The sequence below is a fragment of the Anomaloglossus baeobatrachus genome, chromosome 1 (assembly GCF_048569485.1).
Source record: "Anomaloglossus baeobatrachus isolate aAnoBae1 chromosome 1, aAnoBae1.hap1, whole genome shotgun sequence".
In the NCBI taxonomy this organism is placed as follows: domain Eukaryota; kingdom Metazoa; phylum Chordata; class Amphibia; order Anura; family Aromobatidae; genus Anomaloglossus; species Anomaloglossus baeobatrachus.
Genome location: NC_134353.1, coordinates 666,236,441 through 666,261,352, shown reverse-complemented (window position 1 = coordinate 666,261,352; position 24,912 = coordinate 666,236,441). Strand labels below are relative to the sequence as shown.

The 24,912-nt window shown below is 50.5% G+C and overlaps 1 protein-coding gene across 1 annotated transcript in view; it reads left to right on the top strand.

Moving 5' to 3' along the window:
* The first annotated feature begins 216 nt into the window (after nucleotides 1-216).
* The window catches only part of TMEM119 (transmembrane protein 119), an 85,815-nt gene continuing 61,119 nt past the window's right edge, over nucleotides 217-24,912 (top strand). Inside the window, exon 1 of the mRNA XM_075341712.1 lies at nucleotides 217-285. The gene's annotated coding sequence lies outside the window, so the exon portion shown is untranslated. The remainder of the gene's footprint in view (nucleotides 286-24,912) is intronic.

Below are 24,912 nucleotides of genomic sequence, written 5' to 3'. Positions count from 1 at the left end.
AACATTACTTACAATTGCTCATTTTGCCTTTCTACCTAGGAAATTCTTCTCTTTTCTCTGCTCTGTGTAGAAACAGGAAGTCACTTTTCCCTGCAATAATCATTCCCCTCCTCAACTCCTGACTCAGCTGCTCCCTCCCCACCCCGCCAGGGTCTCTTGGAGTGATGACTCATGCGGAAAGAAGAGACTTTTTAAAAGGATTCATCTTGTCAGTTTTTAATCACGTGATGTCATAGACCTAATGGAAAACAGAAGTAACTGGATAGAAGGGCAAAATGGGCAACTGTAAGTACACAGTGCTATATAATATGATGATTGCAATATATTAAGAGGATACAAACTTTGATGGGAGTGCTTCTTTAAATGAAGTATCACCTGTGTAATTCACATAGTCTGGTAAAATCTCATGTGTGTGTTTTTACACTTGAAGTTTTTTAAGGTATGGAGTAGACGCTATAAATCCGCCACACACTGGCCAGTAAAGCTTGTTAGCCAGTTTAAAGCCTAGTAAGGATATATTTACTTGTTGTCTTCCTGCCAATAACTGGAAATATCAACGGCTAAATTTGATTCGTGCCAGAGGACTCCCATCATGCTTTGTGGTCCAAGCAAAGCCTCAGAGAGACAGCTACTTTGGCAATAGTCCCACTTAACCCTTACCTTGCCAGACACTCTCGTAAACTATTTTTCTTCAGCGTTGAAAGGGTTGCAATGGACGAGGATTACCGTTCCAAAAGAAAACGCCTGAATTTAATTACAGATATATACATACATGCTTCTAATTAGGAATTGGCCACAGGGTGAGCTGGGATCCTGGCTGGATGGGTGGGATACACTACACAATGCTTTATTAAGATTTTGGGCTATGTGGTAATGTCACTACCTATGAAGTGGTCAACCTAATTAATGCCGCAGACTGGAGCAAAGTTTGTACCCACCTATATACCTATATTCAAGTGGTGGCAGAAAGTGCTATTCTTTATGTCTACTGTTAAGTAGTTAAAGCTCCTCTTAGATTCTCATAAGAAAATGGCACTAATAACTGGAGAGAATTATTAGCTCTGTGTGTATGCTATATTTGGCTTTATAGCTATCATAAAAACCCCCACATTGTTCAAATAGTATTGTGTACTTAAAATAGAATAGGCTTCCAATGCCACATGTTCAATATTAGACCTTGAAGCAATTATGGTTTGGGGGAATTTCAACATTTGAACATTGGCATTTTTTTTTTATAGAACTTGCTGTTAGGATAGTCTTTTAAAGGAAACCTATTAGATGATTCATGCTGCCGAAAACCATAGGCAGCATGGAGCAGTAAAGTCCAGCTCAAATGAACAGCTGCTTCTTTATTTCTTAAGAATTTCAAGGTCACAGGACATCAAATTTTCACAAGGAAACCGCTATAATGGCGTATGCTTCAACATTTTTTTGGTGTTTCTACCCTTAATCATGATTAGGCTGGACTCACACTAGTGTATGGCATCCGATGTGAGAACATCGGATGCGATATGCTAATGACTCTCTGCTCAGGCTCTGCTGCAAGCATGAGCCGAGTGTCATGCAACTGTGACCCGATCTCGCAATTGGATCACAGCTGTGAAGCTGAGGGCGGGCGCTGCAGAGGAGAGGGAGGGGTTAATCCCCCCATCTCCTCCATTGTTAGCCTGTGCGTATATCGTACTGCACTGAGACAACATCCGAGTGCAGTCCGATGTATCTCTCGCACCCATTCACTTGAATGGGTGCGAGAGATACGGCTCTTGCAGAAAATCGCAGCATGCTGCTACTTTTCTCGTATCCAGAATCTGGATGCGAGAAAAGCTGACCAACTGCTATCCCTCATTGACTAACATTGGTCAGAGTGCAATGCGAGATTTTCTCGCATTGCACGCGTCCGATTTCAACGCTCGTGTGAGCGTACCCTCAAGGGTGGAAACACACTAGAAGCGCGTTGATGCATATGCCATTATAGCGGTTCCCCTTATTTTTGATAACCAGCCAAGGTAAAACAGACAGCAGGGGGCTGATCATCATAGTATCATAGTTTTTAAGGTTGAAGGGAGACTCTAAGTCCATCCAGTTCAACCCGTAGCCTAACATGTTGATCCTGAGGAAGGCAAAAAAACCCCAATGTGACAAACAAGTTCCAATGGGGAAAAAATCTCCTTCCTGACTCCACATCCGGCAATCAGACTAGTTCCCTGGATCAATACCCTGTCATAAAATCTAATATACATAACTGGTAATATTAAATTTTTCAAGAAAGGCATCCAGGCTCTGCTTAAATGTTAGTAGTGAATCACTCATTACAACATCATGCGTCAGAGAGTTCCATAGTCTCACTGCTCGTACAGTAAAGAATCCTCGTCTGTGATTATGATTAAACCTTCTTTCCTCAAGACGTAGCGGATGCCCCCGTGTTCCAGTCGCAGGCCTAGGTGTAAAAAGATCTTTGGAAAGGTCTCTGTACTGTCCCCTCATATATTTATACATTGTGATTAGATCCCCCCTAAGCCTTCGTTTTTCCAGACTAAATAACCCCAAGTTTAATAACCTGTCTTGGTATTGCAGCCCCCCCATTCCTCTAATAATCTTGGTCGCTCTTCTCTGCACCCTCTCCAGTTCAGCTATGTCCTTCTTATATATCGGTGACCAGAATTGTACACAGTATTCTAAGTGCGGTCGCACTAGTGACTTGCACAGAGGTAGAACTATATTTTTTTCATGAACACTTATACCTCTTTTAATACATCCCATTATTTTATTAGCCCTGGCAGCAGCTGCCTGACACTGTCCACTAAAGTGAAGTTTACCATCCACCCATACACCCAAGTCTTTTTCTGTGCCTGTTTTACCCAGTGTTCTACAATTAAGTACATAATCATAAATGTTATTTCCTCTACCCAAGTGCATGACCTTACATTTATCTACATTAAACTTCAATTGCCACTTCTCAGCCCAATCCTCCAATTTACATAAATCTCCCTGTAATATAAAATTATCCTCCTCTGTATTGATTACCCTGCAGAGTTTCGTATCATCTGCAAATATTGAAATTCTACTCCGCATGCCCCCAACAAGGTCATTTATAAATATGTTGAAAAGTCTGATGCTATCAGATATTATCATACTTGGAAGGTCCATGATTATTTGACCCTTCCCAAACATAAAAATATCAGCCTGCAGCTGCCCAAGAATTGGTGCATCACATTAGATGCATCAATTCTAGTGCTTTTCCCGGCTCTTCCTGATTGCCCTGGTTCGGTGACAATTGGGGTAATATTTTTTTGGAGTGGATGTCAGCTGTATAATGTGAATAGCTCTACTTTACTCTGTGGGATCATTTTTGATAATTAATTGGTGAACAAGGGATAGTGTGGGGGAGTCTTTATTCAAATAAACATTTTTTTCCTGTGTGTGTGGTTTTTTTTTATTATTGGGCTAGTAATGAGGTGTCTAATAGACACCTCTCCATTACTAACACCAGAGCTTGAAGCCAGCTGACATTACACAGCTGACATCAACCCCCAAAAATACTGCCACTACACCAGGGCAATCGGTAAGAGTTGGGCAAAGCGCCAGAATTGGCACATCTAATGTGATGAACATATTTTGGGTTGGCTGTGGGCTGGTATTTTTAGGCTGGGAAGGGTCAAATAAACCTGGGCCTTGCCACGCTGATAATAGTAGCCCACAGCTGTTTGCTTTAGCTTGACTGGTTATCAAAAATATGGGGGTCCCTCACATCAATTTTTTTATTATTTCTTTATTAGATTAAACAAGGCATAAAACACCCTTTAGTGGCACATGAAATGCACTAAAGGCTGCAAGTGTACAATATATAATGTACTGCTATAGCAATTAAACACTGCCTATATGCCTGCCCTAATCTAAGCTCTCCCTCCTAGGTGAACTCTCCCTGAACTGCTTTTAGAGGATAGTGTGCCAAGCATCGCACCCCTGGGTCTTATGTAAGACACGATGACTTGATGCAGGCAGCCAATCACAGTAATGCCAGTAGCCAACATGGCTACGACATTACCGTGTATGGCAGGCTATCCTTTCATGTTGATTGGCTGTCTCACAGTCATGAAACATTTGGGGTTGGGACTCGAGCATGGCGCTCAAGAACCCGCAATACTCAATCAAGTAACTAGTGTACCTGAGTACCCCGATGCTCGATCGAGTATCAAGCAGGGAAAGGCATGTGTACCACCCCACGTCAGTGGCTGAGACACTAAATCACCTCCTAATCCACAGCCCAATCTCCAGAGAATCTCTATATAGCACCCAGGGGGTCCAAGTTTCAAGGATCTTCTCTGAGGTATCCGTTTCCTGACCCATTAGCTTCTCCATCCTGAATATCTCATTAAGCTCCGCCACAAGATCAGACCTTGAGGGAGATTTCTACTGGTTCCATAATCTGGGGATCAGCCTTCTTGCAGATGCTAAAAAATGTCTAAGAAGGCCCTCCTTATACCTGGATATAGAAAGTTCACTTAGAGACAAAAGAGCAAGCTCAGGGGAAGGCTGAATCCTCAACCCGGAAACCTTATTGAATAGATCAATCACATCTGCCCAGAATGTACTGATAGGAGGGCAATGCCACCAGATGTGTATATAAGAGCCTCTGTCTCTCTTACATCTCCAGCAGGTGTCAGAAGCCCCAGGGAACATTGCCTTAATGGTCACCGGACATCTATATCATCTGGTTAGGATTTTGTAGCTCCTCTCCTGTGTTAGCGAGCAGATTGAAGAGTGTTTAGTAAATAGCAGGATCTTGGTACACTCCTCCTCAGAAATAGATCTACCCAAGTCCCCCTCCAAGTCCCCCTCCCATTTAGAGAAAAAGGGGGGTGGAGTACTCCTCGCTACCATATTGCCCAAGAACAAGCCATACAACAATGAGACAGTGTGGGTCGGAGGCATATCACCAAAACACAGTTGTTCAAAAGAAGAAAGAGCCCTAAAGATGTTGCTATGTGGTGTTAAGGATTTAATGTAGCTCTTAACTTGCTCATAGAGAAGCCATGCCCCGGATGTGACAGCCGTCCCAGGGAACAGGGCCGAAAGCGGTTTCATGACTAGGTTAAAGATGTAGTCATGGACGATAGGATGATCTTGCTTTCGCTTGTGTAGAATATTGATGCCAAGCATACCTGCCAGGAAGTTGGGATTCTCACATAGTGGTGTGAGTGGGCCAGGTGTGTGGTGAGAAGGACCCTCCCATGTACCTTGTCCTTTTAATTTATTTAATAAAATTTACATTTTATTCCAGCTATTTGCGTTTGCTTTCTTTTTTGGTGTTTCAAAAAACTGACACTGATATTCCCGCTATATGGTGATCATATAGTGGTAGATGCCAGTCCTTAGCACATAAAAGAGGTTACAGTACAGTTATAGATGGTGACTTACAGCTGACATTCTTTCTGATGGAGTTGTTCACTTTTCCCATCTTTTCCACCTGGCCCAGACCAACATGACAACTTCCCCAGCCACGACTTGTCTACAGAGGTTGCAACAAAGACACATATGATTTCTCACATTTCCAGCACCGTCCCATCTATTTCAAACCTGCTCAAACTCCTTATCCTGCTGATACAACAATGCTGAGCCACTGCTGCCATATGTGTCCCTACTACTGCACCTGCTGTGTGGTAAAAAAATGCTCCTCTTTCTGCCTCACATCGTAATGCCACCCCCACACATAGTAATAATGCCTCCTTTCTGCCCTATATATGGTAAGATTGATCCCTAGAAAATATTAATGCCGTGTATAAGTATCCTAGAAAAATGTCCAGTGCTCCTATAACAATAATGGTTCTTAAGTGTTTATGTCGCGAGCGGGGAGGAGGGTGTCAGCACACTACGCTCCCCCCTTCTGCTCGGGTCCGGCGGGTGCTGCTCAGTGGTGGCTCGAGCTGTGGGCCGGATCCCGGGGGTTCTCGAGCGGCACTCCTCGCCCGTGAGTGAAAGGGGGGTTGTTGGGTGTGGGGATAGTTTATTGTCCGTGACGCCACCCACGGTTGTGGTGATTTCACCACCGCTGCTCAATATGGGGATCCCGGGGATGGTGATGCGGAGCAGCCAGGTGTTGCGTTGCCCCTCCGTGGGTAGGGGTTGGTGATCCCGGGGCCCGGTGATGAGATGGGAGACGCAGGGCCTGGTGGGCGCAGGGACGCGGGGGCAGCGCTGTGCCTTGCGGCACTGTGGTACTCACTCAGCCTGAGACGTTGACACAGTTTTACGGTAAACCACACGGCTGGAAAGACGGTTCCCACGGACGGCTGCACTTGCTCTCCCAGTAGGTAACGGTGATGTCCCTCTGACCTGCACCTGATGTTTCTAAGTTGGTAGCGATGGGTCCCCACCGGTAACCCGCTCCCCGGCTTCAAACTGGACCGGAGGAGCTCTACTTTGTCTGCAGACGCTGGCTCCGAGGAACTGGTGCCTTGGCGGTGGCGGTGTTCCTCCTTAATGGTTGGACTGTTGCCTTCAATCGGGGCTTGGTTGTGGGGGGATCGACGTCCCCTTCACTGACGGATTCGGCAAATTATGGCGACTCCTAGCCTTGCCGGGGTCCGAGAGGCCCCTGCCCTGGTGCTGACTGTCCTTTGCACGCTGCTCCAGACCGCCGGGTCACTACCCGTCCGCGGTCCTTCCAGGAACTCTCGAACAGTCACCCCTCTGGACAGTCACCGTCGTTGCTGACCTTGCTGACCCGGTCCTGCACAGAGCTGGACCAACTTCAGGCTTTTCACTCTCTTTCTTTCCTGTCACCACTCTTGCTTTCCTCCTTTACCACTTTACTTCCTTCCACTTCTTGTTTACTCCTCCACTTAGCTCCTCACTCCAGCTCCTCCCTGAGCTTTCTGCCTGGTGTCTCCCGCCTCCAGAGCTGTGAACTCCTCGGTGGGCGGAGCCAACCGCCTGGCCCACCCCCTGGTGTGAATCATCAGCCTCTGGAGGAAGGCAACAAGGATTTTAGGTTAGCTTTGGTGTTCCTAGCTGGGATGTAGGGTGTGTTGGTGCATGACCTGTGACCCCTGGCTTGCCCAGGGCGTCACATTCCCCCTTAGCAAAATGCAGACCGTCCGCGGTTTGCCCGTCCAACACCGGTTTTATTTTTCTGCAAAATATAACATGGTAACGGTAACACATATATACATTTTAATAACTCTTCCCATAACGGGAGGCACATTTCTTAAACGTTGCAAACGGTTTACGGTTACGGTTTCCGCTCTCTCCCACCCAAGCAACCTGGCCCTGATGCTGCCCCTAAATCCCAGGCAGCACCCCTTGACCCACAGTCCAGCACAAATTACCCGAGCGGGATCTGTCCTTCCCCTCCAGAGGGTAGCCACCGGTTCCTTTGGTGGCTGGGCCCCAGCCTGCTCTGCTGAGGGCCCTCCCTCCAACCTGCCTCTCCGGAGGCGGCATTGCGGAAAACGGTAACGGCAAACAACTTATTTACAAGCCACTAACGTTTGTGGTTGCCCTGCAAGTTCACGGGCTTGTCCATGGATAGTTCCCACGCAAAACAACTTTCAAACGGTCCCCACGGGGACAACGGTGCCGGCTCCGGCCGGTTGCAAATCAAGCAGACAATCAGGTGAAGTACTCGGTAATCATCATTTTCTTATCATTTTCAACTTTTTCAAACTTTTAAACAACACAAAGGTGGTCCCAACGGGGACGGTGTAGCGGGCATCCGCTGCCCTACTGGGTACTTTCGTCCTCCTCACCCGGCTTGGGGTGGAAGGACACGGGCACCAGCCCCTCCAGTGCGTAGCAAGCACGGCGTGGAAGGGCCGCTCGATACCCGTTGCCCCCGGTGCGGGGAACATAAGTGGCCTCCATGCCAGGCAGGGCAACGACCCCCTCCTCTTCTTCTGACACAGGCTCAGTGTCAGGCCCGGAGTCGCTATCTTCTGCCCCCGCCGCAGTCACAGCGAGAGGCACACCCGACGGGCCAGGTGCGGTGCAGCACGCGAGTGAGTAGGACGGAGGTAACATAGGAGCCAAGGGCAGACCGGGTCCCTCAGCCGCAGCGGCCGGTCCCTCGGGGACACAGGGGTGTGGGTCACTCTCCAGCTCCTCCATCACGGCCTCCACTCCATACACTCGTGCCACAGCAACTAGCGCCTCCACCTTCGCGGCCCACTGCTCCATCAGCCCGCCGATCTGACTCCGATAGTGACGGCAGATCTCCGCCGCCCGGGCCCTCAGCCATGCCGCTGTTCCAGACACCAGCTCGGTAGTCTCTGCAGAACTAGGTGGGGTGGACATTTCCCGTTAGGGTCGGTGGACCGGGGGGGTCCCAGTGTGTTTGCTGCACCGCCACACTCACATGCGTCCAGCCGCCATCGCGTCCCCCTTAGCTCTTTCCGGCCCCTCCTCTCTCGGGGCGGGGTTTTGGCCTTCGCGCCTCTGCTACTCGAGAAGACGCTCGAGCGGGAACTTTTCGCGCCAAAGATGGCGACTTCTGAAATTTTTCAGCCGGATACCTCCGGCGGTAACAAGGCGCACCTCTACCAAACGGCAGAGCGGTAAGATCCTGTTCGTGACGCCAAGTTATCGTGGGCGGGGAGGAGGGTGTCAGCACACTACGCTCACCCCTTCTGCTCGGGTCCGGCGGCTGCTGCTCAGTGGTGGCTCGAGCTGTGGGCCGGATCCCGGGGGTTCTCGAGTGGCACTCCTCACCCGTGAGTGAAAGGGGGGTTGTTGGGTGTGGGGATAGTTTATTGTCCGTGACGCCACCCACGGTTGTGGTGATTTCACCACCGCTGCTCAATATGGGGATCCCGGGGATGGTGATGCGGAGCAGCCAGGTGTTGCGTTGCCCCTCCGTGGGTAGGGGTTGGTGATCCCGGGGCCCGGTGATGAGATGGGAGACGCAGGGCCTGGTGGGCGCAGGGACGCGGGGGCAGCGCTGTGCCTTGCGGCACTGTGGTACTCACTCAGCCTGAGACGTTGACACAGTTTTACGGTAAACCACACGGCTGGAAAGACGGTTCCCACGGACGGCTGCACTTGCTCTCCCAGTAGGTAACGGTGATGTCCCTCTGACCTGCACCTGATGTTTCTAAGTTGGTAGCGATGGGTCCCCACCGGTAACCCGCTCCCTGGCTTCAAGCTGGACCGGAGGAGCTCTACTTTGCCCGCAGACACTGGCCCTGAGGAACTGGTGCCTTGGCGGTGGCGGTGTTCCTCCTTAATGGTTGGACTGTTGCCTTCAATCGGGGCTTGGTTGTGGGGGGATCGACGTCCCCTTCACTGACGGATTCGGCAAATTATGGCGACTCCTAGCCTTGCCGGGGTCCGAGAGGCCCCTGCCCTAGTGCTGACTGTCCTTTGCACGCTGCTCCAGACCGCCGGGTCACTACCCGTCCGCGGTCCTTCCAGGAACTCCCGAACAGTCACCCCTCTGGACAGTCACCGTCGTTGCTGACCTTGCTGACCCGGTCCTGCACACAGCTGGACCAACTTCAGGCTTTTCACTCTCTTTCTTTCCTGTCACCACTCTTGCTTTCCTCCTTTACCACTTTACTTCCTTCCACTTCTTGTTTACTCCTCCACTTAGCTCCTCATTCCAGCTCCTCCCTGAGCTTTCTGCCTGGTTTCTCCCGCCTCCAGAGCTGTGAACTCCTCGGTGGGTGGAGCCAACCGCCTGGCCCACCCCCTGGTGTGAATCATCAGCCTCTGGAGGAAGGCAACAAGGATTTTAGGTTAGCTTTGGTGTTCCTAGCTGGGATGTAGGGTGTGTTGGTGCATGACCTGTGACCCCTGGCTTGCCCAGGGCGTCACATTTACTTAACACATAATAATGTCTCCTGAGTCCCCGCATGTACAACTCCCCAATACATAGTATGATGCCCTATACCTCCCCCATGCACAATATAATAAGCCCACAGCTTCCCCAAAACAATGGTCCACACATTGTAAAATAACCACCACAGTAATGTACAGTATAATGGTTTAGTTTCCCCCACACTGTATGAAGGCCTCCAAAGTAGTCCCCACAGTCAGGGGCATGCATAGAAATCATGGGGCCCCATAACAGAATTTCTAATTCCCCCCCCCCCGAAAAAAAAAATAATAATAATAAATAAAAATATTCAGTAATTATGTCCCCCATCCTGGCCCCCTGTATTTAATAATGTCTCCAATCCTAGCCCCCTTTATTTAATAATGTCTACCTTCTTGGCCCCCTATATTTAATACTGTCTCCCATCCTGGGGCCCTATGTTCCTCCATCCCAGGCACTTAAACTGCCCCATCCTGGCCTCCTATGTTCCTCCATCCCAGAACCCTAAACTGCCCCATCCTGGGCTCCTATATCCACTACTCTGTCCATTCACACAGGGAGGAACAGAAAGATTCTTCTCACCTCCGCACCGATGATCGGTGAGTATGAAGAAGAGAGAGAGGGGGGAGAGGGAGAGATCGACAGAGAGAGAGATCGACAGAGAGAGAGACCAAGTCCGACAGAGAGAAACAGAGACTGAGAGCGACAGAGAGAGAGAGAGAGACTAAAGCCTGCTTTACACGGTACGACCGATTGTGCGATTTCACAATCGATCGTACCCGCCCCCGTCCTTTTTGCGTCACGGGCAAATCGCTGCCCGTGTCGCACAAAGTTAGTAAACCCCGTCACACATACTTACCTCTCGTGCGACCTCGCTGTGGGCGGCGAACGTCCACTTCCTGGAGTGGGAGGGAGGTTCGGCGTCACAGCGACGTCACACGGGCGCCGGCCAATAGAAGCGGAGGGGCGGAGATGAGCGGGGCGTAAACATCCCGCCCACCTCCTTCCTTCCACATAGAGACGGCGGCGGCCGCGGGAGGCAGGTGAGCTGCTCATCGTTCCCGTGGTGTCACACGGAGCGACGTGTGCTACCACGGAAACGATGGTCAACTAAAGTAAACGATATTATGGAACCTAACGAGCAGTACCCGACTCACGATTTGTGAGCGATACTGCGTCGCTAGGAGGTGTCACACAGGCCGGCATCGCCAGCGATGCCGGATGTGCGTCACAAAAACCGTGACCCCGACGATCTATCGCACGATAGATTGCCTGGTGTAAAGCAGCCTTGAGAGACCTGCGTTTTTGTTGACAAGAATGGATGCAAAATGCAACCAAAATGCAGTGCAAACACACAGCTAAACATTTTGGTTGCGTTTTGACACACCTCATTCATTTCAGTGGGTGGAAAATGCAACCAAAACACAATGAAGAAGTGACATGCTGCTTTTTTTTACACAACGATATTGACAAATATTTGTCAAACAAAACGCTGCCTAAAAGAAAGGAAATTGCGCATGGATATTTTGACTTCTCATAGACTTTGCTGGGGAAGCAAAACACATGCTTTTTGATATTGACACGGTGCAGTTTAAAACGCAACCAAAACGTAAGAAAAAATGCAACGTGCGCACATGGTCTTACTGATCTAGCCACGGGCTTATCTAAAGGGGCTTTACACGCTGCGACATCGCTACCGATATATCGTCGGGGTCACGTCGTTAGTGACGCACATCCGGCGCCGGTAGCGACATCGCAGCGTGTGACACCAAGGGGCGACGATCAACGATCGAAAATCATTTAAAAACGGTGATCGGTGACACATCGCTCCTTTCCTTAATATCGCTGCTGCAGCAGGTACGAGGTTGTTCATCGTTCCTGCAGCATCACACATCGCTATTTGTGACACCGCAGGAACGACGAACATCTCCTTACCTGCGTCCACCAGCAATGCGGAAGAAAGGAGGTGGGCGGGATGTTACGTGCCACTCATCTCCGCCCCTCCGCTTCTATTGGACAGCCGCTTAGTGACGCCGCAGTGACGTCGCTATGACGCTGAACGCATCTCCCCCTTGAGGGAGTGATTGTTCGGTGGTCACAGCGACGTCATTGACAAGATATGTGCATGTGACGCTGCCGTAACGATAATGTTCGCTACAGCAGCGATCACCAAATGTCGCACGTACGACGGGGCGCGTGCTATCGCGCTCGACATCGCTAGCAAACACTAGCGATGTCACAGCGTGTAAAGCCCCCTTAACTGGTCCATCAAGAGTTTCTCATCTCATCAGTACATAAAATCTTTGAAAAATCTGTCTTCAGATAATTCTTGGCTCAATGAATTTCCACAGTGAGAAATTTGCTGCAATAAGGCACGTGAGTGGACATGAACCGGAAAAGGCAGGTGAATTGTCCACACATCCATTCTAATAAACACAGAAGTTTATTCAAAAATCCATGTTAAAGGTGAATCCATAAAACATAGTGAAGCCTTACGCGTTTCTAGTGCCATAGCGCCATTAGTCATAGTGATTGTACACTGAGCCCTCATTACCAAGCTTATTCTTATGCTACATAATGAATAAAATAAGCTTTATCACAAGGAAACCTGAGGTGAATGTCAGTATTGGTGGTGTATGATGAATTTTCCATGTCAGTTCATGTGACTCCGGAATGTCTGACTAAAGGCCTATCATTCACCCAAAACCCCCTACCCCCCTAGGGTTCTTATCTAAAATAAACACCAAGACTGCGTGACATTGGATATAAAGGCCACAGCAGCCCCATTTATTAATAACAAAACACAGGTAATATAACAATACAAATCTTCATTGAAGCACACCCGAAAAGGAAGGGGGGGGTACCTGAAGGTTGACAAAACTGTGTCCTTGCAACATTGGCCCACCTCCTGACCCTCAGTCGCAACACACCGACTCGAGAGCCCTGGCCAGATGTTGCCCACACCATGTCCCGCTGAGACTCAACCCAGCAAGGACCCGTTTCACCAAACATTTGCACCGCTAGAGGTAACCCGCTCCGGCACTGGGTTCCGTCCTTTCCTCTGTGCAAAACCCCCACCTTCAGACACCCCCCTCCTTTCCGCCACTGCGACAAATCACGATCTTCCTCCTCTTCTCCGTCGATGTTGAATCTATCATCAGGGCGGGCGGGCGGGAACGATTCCAGTCACCGTCCAGGTAGGAATGCCCACCCACACCCTTGACCTGACCTATATACGACCCCCCAACAGCCCCACCCCCTGACCAATAGAACTGACCCCTAGTCCTAACTGCCCCTTAGTTACCACCCCCAGATTTCCCACTCAAACTAAACTTTACATTAACCCCTTACTGACCCTATGGCCTGGCATCCCTCCTAGTCATGCTGCCCTCCCTTGAGCCCCTTTGGGGCAGCAGTCCGGGCTACTCTTGACTCCGGAATGTCTGACTAAAGGCCTATCATTCACCCAAAAACCCCTACCCCCCTAGGGTTCTTATCTAAAATAAACAGCAACACTGCGTGACATTGGATATAAAGGCCACAGCAGCCCCATTTATTAATAACAAAACACAGGCAATATAACAATACAAATCTTCATTGAAGAATACCCGAAAAGGAAGGAGGGGGTACCTGAAGGTTGACCAAACTGTTCCTTGCAACATTGGCCCACTGAGACTCAACCCAGCAAGGACCCGTTTCACCAAACATTTGCACCGCTAGAGGTAACCCGCTCCGGCACTGGGTTCCGTCCTCTCCTCTGTGCAAAACCCCCACCTTCAGACACCCCCCTCCTTTCCGCTACCGCGAGTGCGCATGACCCCTTGTACGCGCGAGTCCTCCCACAACACCAAAGCCTTGTCGACCCCTTCCATAAGCCCTAAGGCCCAGATATCATTCCCAATTGAATTTAAATGGACCCCATCCCGCCGCAACAGGTCGGCGGACGCCGATTCCAACTCCGGGTGCCGAACCGAGACACCCCCGACCCGAGAAACAAAACGCCCAATCTCACGATTAACTTTACTACGCGCTCTGTTAACAGCCTCCACCGACCTGGCGCGCCGCCATGCCCGCCGCACTACAATATCAGACCACACGATCACTAGACCCAGGTGGGATGACAGGAGCCACAGGCAGTCGCACTTTATGTCCTGGATCAGGTCTCTGGACACCCGAAGACTCAAGTCATTCCCACCCGCGTGTAGCACTACCACGTCCGGAGGTCTATCCAACTCTGCATGGTGGCGCCAGGTAGGCAAAACTTCACTCCACAGCATACCCCTGACGCCAATCCATCGCACTGTCGCCTTTTCCCTGGGGACCCCCAACTGACGGCCGTTCGGTCTTACTCCCACACGAAACGCACCCCAGTACACATACGAGTGACCGAGCACCCATACTAACAATCGTAATCCTACGAGACAAAAAGTGACAACATGAAGGGGGGGGACACGGGGAAGAAAGGGGTAATGAGGACCAAGCAAATACCGCCCCGCCCCAACCCCCCACCCAACATATTACAACAAGGTTGGCCGCACGTAGGATCTATACCTAGCCGATTCCCAGCATCCAATATTACGGACAGCCTGCGCGCCCAGGCCCCAACGAGCTGCCTGAGTCGCAGCCCCAATCCGAAAGGAATGAGACGCGAACTCAGCCTCGTTGAGACCGCAACACTGCAGGCACCTCCGAAAGATGCAGACAAACTGGTAACTGGACAAGGCTGACCCGTTTTGATGAGACAAAAGGGACCCCGGGCGGGTTCCCTTCACCTCTAAACATGACAAAACCTGTTTGACGGGGCACTCCGCTAGGCCAGGTACACCCCACAGTTCCACCACACCACCTCTACCCAGCTGATCCGTCTTTGACCGTCTCAAGCAACACCGTACCACATCCACACCACATGCCACATCCTCCAACAACAAACCTCCGTGACTCCTCGTGTTCCTACTCACCAGTTCACTAATTCTAAACGCACCAAAGAAGGCCAAAACGAAAGCGGTCCAAACAAACGGCATTCATACTCTAAAAAGCACACACGGGGCAAAACTGACAACAAATTGCCCAGCAGTTCAAAAGACACCGGGCGCCTAAGGTCTCGGCACGCCCTTGCCCTACGGTAGCCCTTCAACGCCTGGTGTACCATGAAATCCTTAGTGACGTCCTTCCAGCCCAGTAACCTAAAAAAGAAAGCCATGCCAGCCAGCCTGCCAGCAACCGCCGACCATGCCATCCAGCCTGCCGACCAACCGCCTTCTTCCTTCGCTCTACCCATCATGAATAAAACTAAATAAACCCTGTCATCTTCATGTACATCACCTCCAACCTCAGCAACCAACTCGAGCCAACGATCCCACACCGCAGTATAACTGCGCCACGTACTGGGTGCCACCGATTGTTTAATCAAATCCCAAGCCGGCTGCAAACCAGGTCCCACAACCAGACGGGCCACACAGTCTCCTGCTGCTCCGCGTCCGGCGCCAGCATTCGAAAACGGTCCCACTGGAAGCAAGATAAAGCATCAGCCACGGAATTCAGAACACCCGGCACATCACAGCACAAACCCACAAATTAAGCTCCAGACACTTCAACACCAAATGCTGCAAAAGATCCACCACCGGAGGGGAATCGGCTGTCAACTTGTTAACACACTGAACAACCCCCAGGTTGTCACACATAAAACGCACCTTTCTGTCTCTCAGATCCTGCCCCCAAACTTCTATGGCCACGACAATAGGGAAAAGTTCCAACAAAGCCAAATTCCTGGTCAAACCGGAAACCCGTCAAGATTCAGGCCACCTGTCGACACACCATCTCCCCCCAAAATATGCCCCAAAGCCACTGGACCCCGCCGCGTCCGTATAAAGGACCAACTCATCATTGGACACCACCTCACGAAGCCACAATGACCGTCCATTATACAATTGCAAAAAACGGGACCATACTCTCAGGTCAGCCTTGTGCTCGACCTTCAAACGTACGAAATGCAGAGGATGCGACACGCCGGTAGTGGCTTGCGCCAAGCGACGGAAAAAAACTCTTCCCATCGGCAAAATCCTACAAGCAAAATTCAACTTCCCCAACAGGGACTGCAAATCCAGTAAACGAATCTTCTTGGCCTCCAAGGCCCTTTGAACACAACGCCTCAAATCCCCCAGCTTGTCCTCCAGCAAGCGGCACTCCATGGCAACTGTATCTAACTCAATTCCCAGAAATTTTAAAACCGTAACCGGACCCTCCATCTTTTCAGGCGCCAACGGAACGCCAAAACGGCGAGCAACCTGCTCCACTGTCCGAAGCAAAAGGGAACACTGTGAAGATCCAGCAGGCCCCATGCACAAAAAGTCATCCAAGTAGTACAACACTGAATCCAAGCCCGCCTCCTCCTTAATTACCCATTCCAAAAAACAACTAAACTTCACAAAATAAGAACATGAAATTGAACAGCCCATAGGCAAACAACAATCTACATAAAACTTGTCCGCCCACCAACACCCGAATAGGTGAAAACTGTCCGGGTGCACCGGTAACAGGTGGAAGGCGGCTTCCACGTCCGTTTTCGCCAAAAGCGAACCACGACCCAACTTCCTTAGCCATTCCACCGCCCTATCAAAACGAACATACGATACTGAAACCAGCTCAGGATCAATACCGTCATTCACCGACCTGCCAGTGGGATATGACAAATGGTGGATAAGCCGAAACTTGTTAGGTTCCTTTTTTGGGGCTAACCCCAACGGGGACACCACCAAGTCAGGCAATGGAGGGGCAACAAAGGGCCCAGCCATCCGTCCTAATTCCCCCTTCTTCCGCAACTTATCTGCAACTATCTCGCCATCTAAGCGAGTCGACTGTAAATTTTTTAAACGAATCTCGCCAGGCTTAACAACTGACGGTATCTTGAAACCAGAACTAAAACCTTCCCTCAACAACTCCGCCGTCACCCGATCCGGGGATCTACTTAGAAATGGCACCATCCGATCTACCCTCACCGGGGTCCTCCCTTTTTGACGAAGACTCTGCGGCCTTCCCTTTTCCCTTCCTGAAGCACTTGATATAACTGTGGGCGCCACCACAGCCCGAACATTCGTGCGTAAATCGGCAGGAGGACCCAAAGCGGCAGTCCTTTTCATTGAACTGCCAGCAAACGCCCTTTTTGGGCTCCAGCGAGGTGCCAAATGATCCCCCGCCGGAACCCCCTGGAAAGGACTGCGACGCCGACTTTGGCACAGCCATCAGCCGCATACAGAGACTGATTTCCTTGTGGTCCCACCGTAAGCTGGGTCTGACCGCTTTCCTCTGGCGAAACTGCTCGTCATATCATAGCCAAGCAGTCCCCCCATAGGTCCTATACGCTTCACAAATAGAATCCAGGTAACAAAAAAGCACCGAACAGTTGTCCGGAGCCTTTTCCCCCACCACGCTGGCCAGTATCACAAACGCCTGCAACCAATTATGGAAAGTGTGAGGAATAAGGCGATAACGCCGCCGCTCTTCCTCATCCTTTTTACTCTCATCCGGTTTAACCCGATCAAGGTTAAACTTCTCCAAAGGAAGTAACGAGAATATCTCAACATATTAGTCCTTCCATATTTTCTCCCTAACCTCCTGCTTCAAATGCGCCCCCAACGGCCCATGAAAGCAGACATACACTTCCCCTCTGGCCTTGTCATCTAAACGAACTACATCTACCAGCAGCAGCTGAGGCAGCGGGAGCCGTCACCACCGGCTCACTAACAACATTTCCACTGGCCGCCGCACCGGCTGCGGTGGCCACAACATCCTGAACCGGCGCACCAGCCTCTCCCTGCCACACCATGCTAGGACCTCCCACAGGGGCAAATAAACCCTAACCAAGTGCAGCAACTCGGACGCCACACTGCCGTCACCCGGCACCACATTCGCACCCGGCCCCTCACTCGAGCCACCAGGCACACTGCCCATACCACCAGAAACCACATTCAAACCCTGCACGCCACTCATACCCCCAGACTCTCCACCAACCGCCAAACCAGACATGCTAGAGATAGGGAAAACCATGGTCTTACCAGGCTGACTCCGAGAGGTCCCCGAAACAGCCGTCACATGTCCTCCGCGACGCGCTCCAGCCAGTTCATCGTCACTAACGCTGTCATCCTCTGCGACGTCGTCCTCGATGATGTCGTCCTCCTCACTGGACCCTGGGCCAGGGAGCCCACCATCCGGCTGGCTCGACCTGTAGCCCGGTCTGCCCGGATAAACGCCTGCATGCGGTGCTGCGCTGTGCCGCGCTCCGGCGACCGATCCTCCTGCGACAATCCTGCTGGAGGCCTGCCGGACGGCAGCCCCGTGTGGTGTGGCTGATCCCGACGCCACCCTGTGGTCATCTGTCCGGATTCTGCGCCGTTCCGATCTGGGCCGTTGCCTCAGCCCCTTTGCTGCCACAGAAGCCCTATGCTCCAGCATAGGCTCCGCCCCCAGCTGCGTTGGAGGGTCCCGTCCCTCTCTCCTGGCTCCTTGGGGTGCCGCAGAGTGCCCAGCTGGTGAGTCGCGGTCATGTGACAGGGCCACCGGCCCACGTGACCGCAGCGCCGCCCCACGTGATCGCGACGCCACCCCACGTGACCGCAACGCCGCTCCACGTGACCGCAATGCCGCCCCACGTGACTGCGCCGGGTCAGTGGAGCAGGACGGGCCAGGGGAGCAGGACAAGTCCGCGGTGAGCGCTGGATCAGGTGAGCGCGCCACGTCACGTGACCGCGCCGGGTCACGCAGCCGCGACGCGCGCGTCACCACTGTGCGCCGTGAACCGGAAGTGGAGGGGAGGCCGGCCACGTCACTCACCGCCCCGCTGCCTTGATGCCCGCGGCCCGACTTCCAGCCCAGGCCTCGCAACGTCCCGACTCCTGAATCCACCGCCGACGCACGTCCTCCACTGGGGCTCCGTCTCTGCCGCCGGCTCCTCGGTGTCATCTCTGGGCTGAGGCGCTCAGGAGGCCGCGTTCTTCGCTGCCGCTTCGGAGGCAGGGGGGTCCCATCTTCAGCGCCGTCGCCGGACCATTGCTGCAGCTGCTCCATCATCCACTGCTGTCCACGCTACTCCACCATCCTCTTCATCTGGGACATGAGGCCCTCCATCTTCAGACGCTCCACAAAACGATTCCGGTCACCATCCAGGTAGGAATGCCCACCCACACCCTTGACCTGACCTATATACGACCCCTCAACAGCCCCACCCTCTGACCAATAGAACTGACCCCTAGTCCTAACTGTGCCTTAGTTACCACCCCCAGATTTCCCGCTCAAACTAAACTTTACATTAACCCCTTACTGACCCTATGGCCTGGCATCCCTCCTAGTCATGCTGCCCTCCCTTGAGCCCCTTTGGGGCAGCAGTCCGGGCTACTCTTTACCAACAATGACTAACATGATCATGATGCCAGCATCCAGATGTCTGTGTTGTTCTTGTGACCACTAGGAGAGAGGTCTAAGTCATACCGCACATACGTTATATTCCGTCCTTCTCTCGCTCTGCAGATTGCTTAAGGCATGTGTATTGAACTTCTAAAATATTTTCCTTTAATGGGATATAATTTAATTTCTTTTAAACAATTCAGTTTTGTGTCTGACGTTGCCAACACGATATACAGATGAAATTAACCCTTTAGTTTCCACAGAACCAATAATAAAGTCTCTAACATGAAACAAATGCCAACAGGGAGTTCAAAGTCCCAAAAAATTAAAGACAGCAGTAACTTCACAGACTCCGTCCCAAACCGTCATGCATTCCTCTACTGCTATTTTTATCTACTTCAAAACCCTGCGGTTTAAATACAGATGAGGAGGGAGAATAGAATCTGTTGTACAATGCTGTTCTCGTCTGTGCTGACTTCACTTTCTCTGGATTGAAAGTAAATGGTTAATTGTAACATATGACAACCCATATACGCTAGTAATGCCAGTTTCATGTGTCTGACATTCAAAGTCTAAAGGGGGCTTTACACATTGCGACATCGGTAACGATATATCGTCGGGGTCATGTCGTTAGTGACGCACATCCGGCGTCCGCTAACGACATCGCAGCGTGTAAAACCTAAGAGCGACGATCAACGATCGAAAAATCGTTTAAAAACGGTGACACGTCGCTCATTTCCTTAATATCATTGCTGCCACGGGTACGATGTTGTTCGTCGTTCCTGCAGCACCACACATCGCTATGTGTAACACCGCAAGAACGATGAACATCTCCTTACCTGCGTCTACCGGCAATGCAAAAGGAAGCAGGTGGGCGGGATGTTACGTCCCGCTCATCCCCGCTCCTCCACTTCTATTGGCTGGCCGCTTAGTGACGCCACAGTGACGTCGCTATGATGCCGAACGCACCTCCCCCTTGAGGGAGGGATTGTTCGGCGGTCAGAGCGATGTCGCTGACAAGGTATGTGCATGTGAAGCTGCCGTAGCGATAATGTTCGCTACGGCAGCAAGCACCAAATGTCGCACGTACGACGGGGGCGGATGCTATCTCGCTCGACATCGCTAGCAAATGCTAGCGATGTCGCAGCGTGTAAAACCCCCTTAAGTACGGACAGAGATGTTGGACCGACCATGGGACTTCAGATCCAAACTCAATAACCTTATATTTGAGGATGTTGAGTTTGGATAAGCAAACCCGGGGCCAGTCTGGATATTGGAATCCATAGTTAAGCCAGCCTTACTCATCAGAAGGCTGTTGGCCAAACAATAGTTTTTATTTATTTATTTGTTTTACTCAATTATAGTGTTAATAATTCCACAGTACTTTACAGATGTGATTTTGACGCCCTGACACTGCAGGTAGTCATACATAGGCCCCCGCATAACACCTTCCCTCACCTAGGTTACACACAGCCAATCAGAAAACCCTAGTCACCTCCCCCAGGGAAAGACAGGCACACCAGTGGGCGGGACCAGATGGAAGGAAACACCCACCTAGGAGTCTGGAGAGCCCGGGGCAGGAAAGGAGTAGTTGGAGAGTTGTAGAGAAGTGGAGAGGAGTGAGGCTGAACTGACAGGGGTCAGGGTCGGAGCCCGGACACATTGGCTAGGTGGCAGACCTAGCTAGCAGGAGACGGGAAGACGGCGCGGCAGATCCGAGGTGGACCGGGACAGGGTTGGAGCCCGCCGGTACCGACACCAGAGACCTGACCGGAAACTGTGCACAGAGTGGGTACTCGGACCCTGAAGCCAGGACCGGAACCAACGGCCTAGCTAATTAACCGATTGAGGGCAGGATTATAGGTCCTGTCCCAACCTAAGTCCCGAAAAGAGACAACCACCCAAAGAGAGGGATAGGGCATACGTCAGAGCCTGTAGATCCCACGGGTCAGCGTCAGCGGGCTTGGCTCCCAACAGTATTTCCAGGAGCGGACTCCCAAGTTCCAGACCGGGAAGTCCACAACACTACAGCAGAGTGCAGAGGGAAGAGAGACGGACCACCAGCCCGGGTGGGGGACCAGTATACACCCGGCCCGGCGGCCGGCCACCATCACCTTGGTTAACCAAATGGACTTGTCTGACTTCTTTAATTGTGAGTAAGCTGAGACTCCCTGGTCTGTCCAGGCGCACCGGTCCCAGCCATCACCGTCCCCTGCACCAAGTCACCGGGTCCCGGGGCCACCATCCCTACCCACGGAGGGGTTAACAACAAGCTGCCATCCCATCGCCCCGGGTGTCCCACAACAGCAGCGGTGGTGCCACATCTCACCACACACCGTGAGTAGCGTCACAGACAGTTTACTACCATCCCCGTACAAGTAAGTCCCCTTTTAGTCGGCGTCACCGCGCGACCCCCGGGTCCGGCAGGATCCCTCGAGCCACACTGTAGATCCGGATCCGAGCAGCGTCGGCTGCTGGCACAGGGGCGGCACATGACCATCACTGTCCTCATTGGGGCTCAAAATCTAAATTCTCTATCAGTATGTATTTGGAGTGTTGGAGGAAATCGGAGAACCAGAAGGAAACCCATGCAAACACAGGTAGGAAACCGGAGTACCTGGAGGAAAACCAAGCAAACACAGGGAGGAAACCGGAGTACCTGGAGGAAAACCAAGCACACACAGGGAAAAAACCGGAGTACCTGGAGGAAAACCACGCAAACACAGGGAGGCAACCAGCGTACCAGAAGGAAACCCACGCAAACACAGGGAAAACATACAAACTCCTTGTAGATCTTTACTTAGTGGGATTTGACCCTAGGGCCAGAGCACCAATCGATTGTCTAACAGCCATCTTGGCCGTCTCCCCCATACACAGGAGTGCTCATTTGGCCGAAAATCTCTACAGGCAACTTATTTCGAGGGGCAACAAAGCGGTTGGCAGTCTAGAATTGAACATGATCAGTTGGCCAGTGCACCCATACACAGTAGAATGTCAGCCGAACCTGTCAATATTGGAACCCAAACTATTGATAAGTACAATGGTAAAGTGAGAAATACTAATATTGCATACAAAAAAAACCACTATTCAGATTATGGACAGGTCTCCCAGGCACTGCACAGATTGAAGCTATGTCGGGAGCAGACGAAAACATCCAAGGTAAGGTATATTCCGCAGCACTTTCAGAGGAAAAAAAAAATCATTGAAAACAATGCTTTTAGTTAGATCATATTAAAATTAATAAAAAAAATAGAAAATAATTCCTGGGAATAAACCTTAACCATTTTGAACAGGCTTGTTCTTAGTCATTCATTATGAAGACCAGGGGCATAACTACCGCGGTCGCAGCGGTCGCCATTGCGACCGGACTCGGGACGTTAGGGGCCTGGCGGCCACCAGGCAGATCAGCAGCCATCTCCTTTCAGTGAGAGAGGAGCTGTGCTGATCTGTCACAGACCACGCAGTCACTATTTGACCCGGTGCCACTGCCGACACCGGGCCTCGTGGCAGCTCCCCCGTCACCGCGCACAGTAATGATGAAGCATAGCGCGGCCGGTGCCGCGCTATGCATCATCATTCTCCCCCTGTGCCTGCGCGGTGACGTCACTCCCGTGCGACTGCTGTGCTGAGTGTACAGAGTGCAGGACGGGAGGACGCCGACCGGAGCACCGGGAGAACGAGGATAGGGGAGAACAAGCAGCGGTGGAAGAGGAAAGCGGTGAGGACAGAGCAGCGGCTGGGGAATGAGGAGAGAGGTGAGGACAGCAGCGGTGGAAGGAAGAGAGTGGGTGAGTACTTTTTTTTTTTTTTATATATATATATATATATATAAATTAGTGAGCACAGGGTGGCCAGAGGCTTGGGAAGGCTGCATTATACATGGAGGCCTGGAAAGGCTGCATTATACATGGAGGCCTGGAGAGTCTGCATTATACATGGAAGAAGGAATAACGCTTGGAACACCATTCTAGAGTCTGAACTGGGTGCAAAAACCTAAAAAAACATCACTATGGGGAGATAAGGTATGCACACCAGTGACTATGTAAGGGGAATACATGAAATAGCAGAAACTGCTGTGTGAATACTGACTTCAAAAATCCAATAGCTATATGTAAGAGTGAAAATGTGAAAAATGGAATCTGCATTACTGCCATGAACATATGAATAAAGAGAAATTTAGCTACTGAATTGATCAATGCAATAGAGCCCCAACACTACGCCAAAGTATTTCTCTACGTTGGGGTCCCTAGCTTGTGTGTGTCCTCTCATGCAGTTAAAAAACTTACCGTGTATGGGAAGCTGAGACCCAGGCTATTTATGCGTATGATATGGATTGGCAATAGGTGTGGTTGGGGAGGGTTCACAAACGAAAAACTACTAACAAGAAGGAATAACACTTGGAACACCATTCTAAGTCTGAACTGGGTGCAAAAACCTAAAAAAAATCACTATGGGGAGATAAGGTATGCACACCAGTGACTAGTAGTTTTTCGTTTGTGAACCCTCCCCAACCACACCTATTGCCAATCCATATCATACGCATAAATAGCCTGGGTCTCAGCTTCCCATACACGGTAAGTTTTTTAACTGCATGAGAGGACACACACAAGCTAGGGACCCCAACGTAGAGAAATACTTTGGCGTAGTGTTGGGGCTCTATTGCATTGATGAATTCAGTAGCTAAATTTCTCTTTATTCATATGTTCATGGCAGTAATGCAGATTCCATTTTTCACATTTTCACTCTTACATATAGCTATTGGATTTTTCAAGTCAGTATTCACACAGCAGTTTCTGCTATTTCATGTATTCCCCTTACATAGTCACTGGTGTGCATACCTTATCTCCCCATAATATTGCATTATACATGGAGGCCTGGGGAGGCTGGCTGCATTATTATACATGGAGGACTGGGGAGGCTGGCTGCATTATTATAGATGGAGGTCTGGAGAGGCTGGCTGCTATATTAGACATGGAGGTCTGGGGGGCTGCATAGTACAAAATGAAGAACACCTTATACATGGAATATAGGGGTGCATTATGCATGGAGGAGTATGGGGCTGCATAATACAATATGACGTTTTATGGGGTTGCGTTATAATACATATAGGACTATGGGAGCTACATTATAATATATGGAGGACTATGGAGCCTACCTTATACATGGACTATAGGGGTGCATTATAAAACATTGGGGACTATGTGGTGCAGTATAATATATGGAGTACTATGGGGTGAATTATAATATATGGAGAACTATGAGAAATTCATTATAATAATTGGAGGGCTATGAGGGCTACTTTATACATGGAGGACTATAGGGCTGCATTATAATATATGGAGGACTATGTGGTGCAGTGTAATATATGGAGAACTATGGGGTGAATTATAATATATGGAGAACTATGAGAAATTCATGATAATAATTGACGGGCTACTTTATACATGGAGAATTATGGGGGTGCATTATAATATATGGAGGACTATGAGGTGCAGTATTATATATTGAGTACTATGGGGTGAATTATAATGCATGGAGAACTATGGGAAATGCATTATAATACATAGAGGACTATGGAAGTGTATTCTAATATATGAATGGTTATGTGGGACCCTTGATACTATTTGGAAGGCAATGTTGGGGCCATTACTGTATACTGTAAGGGGTACTTTGCACGCTGCGACATCGCAGGCCGATGCTGCGAT